Source organism: Gopherus evgoodei, unplaced genomic scaffold (assembly GCF_007399415.2).
Source record: "Gopherus evgoodei ecotype Sinaloan lineage unplaced genomic scaffold, rGopEvg1_v1.p scaffold_31_arrow_ctg1, whole genome shotgun sequence".
Classification (NCBI taxonomy): Eukaryota; Metazoa; Chordata; order Testudines; family Testudinidae; genus Gopherus; species Gopherus evgoodei.
In genome coordinates, this window is record NW_022059983.1 from 1,672,731 (window position 1) to 1,678,730 (window position 6,000).

Sequence of the window (6,000 nt, forward strand, 5' to 3'; positions counted from 1 at the left end):
TGGAGGTTTTTCACCTTCTCCTGCAGTGTAGGGCATGGGTCACTTGCTGGTAGATTCTCTGCAGCTTGAGGTCTTCAGACCACAATTTGAAGACTTCATTAACTCAGGCATAGGTTAGGGGTTTGTTATAGAAGTGGATGGGTAGGGTTCTGTGGCCTGCTTTGTGCAGGGGGTCGGACTAGATGATCACATTGGTCCCTTCTGACCCTAGAATCTATGAATCTATGAATCTATAAAACTAAAATACCTACCTGGGGAAGTGAGGAAATAGATTGTCAGAGCGAGACAGGTACCCAGAAATCACCTACTACAGGACAGGCCCAACAAGGAAAATAACAGAACACCACTGGCCATTGTCACAGAGTCCCCAGACAATGCTCTGCAACTGCTACCCACAAAGCCAGACTGTCTTCAGGGCAAAAAGCTCACAGGCTTCACCTTCCTGGGTCTGACTTTGGAGCATTTAGTGTCCTCTGCCCCTTCATGTGCTTCCCACAGCAAGTGCACCCAGGGTCCTGCACCCCACTTCGCAATCAGATGTGACTTTCAGCCAGCCAGTAAAACAGGAAGATCACAGGAACACGATCTAAAACAGAGCTTGTAGATACAGAGAATGGGACCCCTCAGTTGGGTCCATTCTGGGGCCCAGTGAGCCAGACAACCCTCACTTCCCGTCCCCAGCCAGCTCCCAACTGAAACCCCCTCCAGCCCCTCCTTTCTGAGCTTTGTCTCTTTTCCGGGCCAGGAGGTCATCTGATCTCTTTGTTCTCCCACACCTTTAGCAGGGAGGAAGGTCATTAGTTGCCAGGAGACAGAATGTCTGCCAGAAACTGAGGTACCCACACAGTATTCAGAGGAAACATTAAGAACAGTCCCACTTTGTCACAGCCATCGCATACAGCCCCCTGCTAAAATGTCTCCAGCACATTATCAACAATCTACAACCTATCCTGGAAAATGATCCCTCACTCTCACAGACCTTAGGAGGCAGACCAGTCCTCCCTTACAGACAGCCCCACAACTTGAAGCACATACTCACCAGGAACTACACACCACACCCCAGAAACAACAACCCATGTGTGACAATGCGGTTCTGGCAGGACCCAACTGAGAGTGCCAGTTCAGGACCAAGTATCAAAAGAGTAGTCGTGTTAGTCTGAATCTGTAAAAGCAGCAAAGAATCCTGTGGCACCTTATAGACTAACAGATGTTCTGGAGCATGAGCTTTCGTGGGTGAATACCCACTTCGTCAGATGCATGTCATGCATCTGATGAAGTGGGTATTCACCCACGAAAGCTCATGCTCCGGAACGTCTGTTAGTCTATAAGGTGCCACAGGATTCTTTGCTCCAATTCAGGACCAATTGCTCAAACAGGGCAGTCACAGCCTAAGGCTGGCGTTTTTCCACCTCTAAGGCAAACCAAACCAGCCAGACAAAAATGACTTCAGTTTCACCCCACTGGCCAATCACAAGTCACACAAGCAATTTCCTTAGACACTCCTGTCTCCTAGTATCACCACCATTTCCACTCATCCTGGGGATGAATGGTTATGAAAACCAACACCCCAATAAAAGAAAAAGGTTCTCTCAATCCCAAAGAATCAAGCCCCAGACCCAGGTCAGTATACACATCAGATCTTATCCACAAATCATGCTGTTGCCAGTCCTTTAGAATCTAAAATCTAAAGGTTTATTCATAAAGGGAAAAAGATATTGATGAGAGCTAGAATTGGTTAAATGGAATAATTACAAACAGTAATGGCCAAGTTCTTAGTTCAGGCTTGCAGCAGTGATGGAGTAAACTGCAGGTTCAAATCAAGTCTCTGGAAGATCCCCCGCTGGGATGGGTCATCAGTCCCTTGTGTAGAGCTTCAGCTTGTAGCAAAGTCCCTCCAGAGGTAGGAAGCAGGATTGAAGACAAGATGGAGATGAGGCAACAGCCTTATATAGGCACTTCCAGGTGTAAGAACACTTCTTTGTTCTTACTGTGGAAAATTACAGCACAATGGAGTCTGCAGTCACATGGGCCAGTTCCTGCACACCCTGCTGAGTTACAAGGCGTATCTGCCTCCTCTCAATGCGTTAATTGTGTAGCTGATGGTCCTTAATGGGGCATCAAGCAGGCTAGGCAGAGCTAACACCAACTTGCCTGGGATTTTTCCCAGAAATACAGCACAAATTTGAAATACAGACAGTATACAGCCAATACTCATAACTTCAACTACAAAAGGATACAGACATACAGACAGCATAATCATAACCAGCAACCCATAACCTGGTCTTAGACACCTTATATGTCCCCCTTTACATAAGATTTGGTGCCTCAACAGGACCTTGGTTGCAAACCATGTTCTATATGGTCCCAGTTTATATCAATAACATCACACCATGAACCAATCCCTGTAGCGAACCTCATTGCCTAGGCTGCCCCCCTATCTACTCTAGCAACACCACCAGAGGACCCAACCACATCAGTCACACCATCAAGGGCTCATTCACCTGCACGTCTACCAATGTGATATATGCCATCATGTGCCAGCAATGCCCCTCTGCCATGTACATTGGCCAAACCCTACATAAAAGAATAAATGGATGCAAATCGGACATCAGGAATGGTAACAATCAAAAGCCAGTAGGTGAACACTTCAATCTCCCTGGACATTCTATGATGGATTTAAAAGTCACTATTCTTGAACAAAAAAAACTTCAGAAGCAGCTTTCAAAGGGAAACAGCAGAACTAAAATTCATTTGCAAATTTAACACCATTAATTTGGGCTTCAATAGGGACTGGGAGTGGCCGGTTCATCACAAAAGCAGCTTTGCCTCTCATGGAATTGACACCTCTTCGTCTATTATTGGAAGTGGACTACATCCACCCTGATCCAATTGGCCCTGCCAACACTGGTTCTCCTCTTGTGAGATTCTCCCTTCTCTTCATGTGTCATTATATAATGCCTGCATCTGTAACTTTCACTCCATGCATCTGAAGAAGTGAGTTTTTTTACCCACGAAAGTTTATGTCCAAATAAATCAGTTAGTTTTTAAAGTGCCATAGGGACCTCAGGAGGCCATCTAGTCCAGCCCCCTGCTTAAAGCAGAATCAATCTCCAAATGACCCCCTGAAGGATTGAACTCACATCAGGGCCAATGCTCAAATCATTGAGCTATCCCTCCCCACCTAAGTATCACTGGCCTCCTTGTTGTTTTTGTGGATACAGACTAACATGGCTACCCCCAATGTTTGAAAGTAAAGACACAAATAAACACAAAGAGCAGGCACAGCTCTTACGTCTGTATATCATGGCAGGGGATAAAAAACAACCTTGGCTCAGGCAGGGATCAAACCCTCAACCTTGGGGTTAGCAGCACTATGCTCTGACCAGCTGAACTGTCTTATCACATGACACCAGGGTTGTAGTAAAGAGCTCTCCCAGATAATGTGCCAGTCACAGCATACTGAGTATGCTCAGTACATCAGCTGAAGCCACTGCCCTTCACTCTGCCCTTACTAGCCCTAAGATTCTGGGACTGAATCGGAGCAGGAGGGTGGCTAGGGTCTGAGCAGAGGGTGATCAGGGGGTCAGCCAGCCGGAGGCAGCATTAGGAGAGGGGCTAAAGGGCAAAATCAGGACTCGGGGAGGGGGGAGGTGGAGTTAAACCCCGCCCTGAGGCGCTGGCAGAAGGGGGCAGAGACGGTGGCACAGGGGGTAGCAGTTACCCCAGTGGGGCTGAGACACCAGTGCTTGCAAAAATGGGAGGGGGCAAAGGGGCTTTTATTTCCCCTCTCACAGACAGCATCGCTCAGCGTCCGCTCCCCGGGGCTATGTTCTGAAAGGCACAGGCATCCCAAGGCCTAGTCAATGCAACTCCCCTTTGTCTGACCAAACCAAGGAGGGTATGTCCACACTACAAAGTTCAAAGCCCTGCCGCGGGTGCCAGTGCTCCTGATAATCCACCTCGACGAGGGGATTAGCTCTGAGCACTGGGAGCCGAGCCTGTCCACAACAGCACTTTAAAGTGCTCAAACTTGTTGTGCTGTGTGGGTGTGATTTTTCACACCCCTGAGCCAGCAAGTTAGAGCATTTTAACTTGCCAGTGTAGATAATCCCCGAGACTTAATTCAGTGAAATATTTTACCTATATCCCCTCAGAAACCAAGAATCCCCTATCACTGTAACTAAATGCATAGAGTCTATGAGCAGTTTCCCAAGTTGTCTTATCTGCTGCTGGGATTCCCTGAATTTTTAAATTTAATTTTTTCTTCTCATTTTAGAGCTGACAGAATTTCTGGCCTAGTGTCAAAACTTTGTTTGGAGTCGATCCACCAATGGGGACGGCATTTCTGCAACTGTTATTCTGCCTCTCAGTCTAGCCCTGAGTGTTTTTCTGCATGCCGTTGCGTACAGCTTGATTCTCAGCTATTCAGTACAGTCTCCTATAACGTCTTTCTCCCTGGGAAAAAATTGATTGTCATTTTTGCAGAAAATTAGAACTGCCATTGTGGGTCAGACCAATAGTTTGCTTAATCTATCGTAACAGAGGCCAATTCCAGGTGCTTCTAATGCAGTGGGTCTCAAACTGATTTACTGGTGACCCCTTTCACATTGCAAGGTTCTGAGTGCAACCCCCCCCAATAAATTAAACACACTTTTTAATCTATTTAACACCATTATAAATGCTGGTGGCATGTGGGGTTTGGGGTGGAGGTTGACAGTTCACAACCCCCCATGTAATGACCTCACGAATCCCTGAGGGGTCCCAACCCCCCGTTTGAGAATCCCTATTCTAAGGGAACGACCCTCTCCCGTCACAGGGATGTGATGCCAGTCGCTTCAGGGAGTGGCATGGGGCTCATGGGAGGGCAATCCTGTGGCTGTAGTTTGCCCACCCCTGGCCTAGAGGTAGGCCGGAGGGGGGCGGGCCCCAGGAAATAGCCCCATGGGCCTCATGCGGGCCATGTGTTTGAGACCCCTGCTTTAAACCATGATTTGAGGACTTCAATAGCTCAGACACAGGTTAGGGGTTTGTTACAGGCGTGGGTGGGTGAGATTCTGTGGCCTGCGTTGTGCAGGAGGTCGGACTAGACGATCATAATGGTCCCTTCTGACCTTAAAGTTTATGAGTCTATGATTAGACTCAGTAAACCATCCCATTATCCACTCCCAGCATCTGGCAGTCAAAGGATAGTTTAGAGACATGCAGAGCATGGGCCTGCATCCCTGATCAGCTTGGCTAATAACCAATGTGCTTATCCTGAGAGACTAATCTAATTCTTTGTTCAACTCATTCATAGTTTTGCCTTTCAAAATATAATCAACACACATCTACAACCCCAAGATATCGTTACAACCACAAGAATTCTAAAATCATGAGTTATACACTCTTGAGTCAAGAAATTTTAATAAATAATTTTTTTTATGTGCCTTTTTGTTCCTAAGCCTGTGGGGTGCAGTAAGGCCAGTCCCAATGCCTTGAGCCTAAGCACCTGAATGAATCTTAGTCTGCCCTCATACTGTTCCTGTTACCTCTCCCAAACGTTTCATATACCTAAGCCCATATTTAAGTGTGGATTAACTCAATTTATGTCTTCAGGGATCCTGCTGAGCAGCTGGCCATCAGGGCTGGGCTCAGCAAAGGTGTCATGTTCAGCATGATACAGGAGGCAGCCTGCAGAACTGACTCTGCAATAAAGCAAAAAAAAATCACATGGCCGGTTAGCTCAGCTGGTTAGAGCGTGGTGCTAATAACGCCAAGGTCGCGGGTTCGAGCCCCGTACGGGCCATTGTTGCTTGTCATACCCTGCAGCGAAATGTAGAGCGAGAGCTTTTGATATTTTGTGTCTTATCTATTGCTTTCCAAATGTCTCCTAATACTCTGTTTACTTTTTTGACTGCCCCTGCACAATTCACAATGACTCCCAGCTCGCTTTCTAAAATGGTAACAGCTAATTTAGACTCCATCATTTAGTATTTATAGCTGGTATTGTTTTCCAATGTG

General features: G+C 46.8%; 1 non-coding gene across 1 annotated transcript; it reads left to right on the forward strand.

The window, feature by feature from the left end:
- The first annotated feature begins 5,711 nt into the window (after positions 1-5,711).
- TRNAI-AAU lies at positions 5,712-5,785 on the forward strand. Its single transcript has one exon. It is a non-coding gene; the product is annotated as a tRNA-Ile (tRNA).
- The last annotated feature ends 215 nt before the right edge of the window (positions 5,786-6,000 follow it).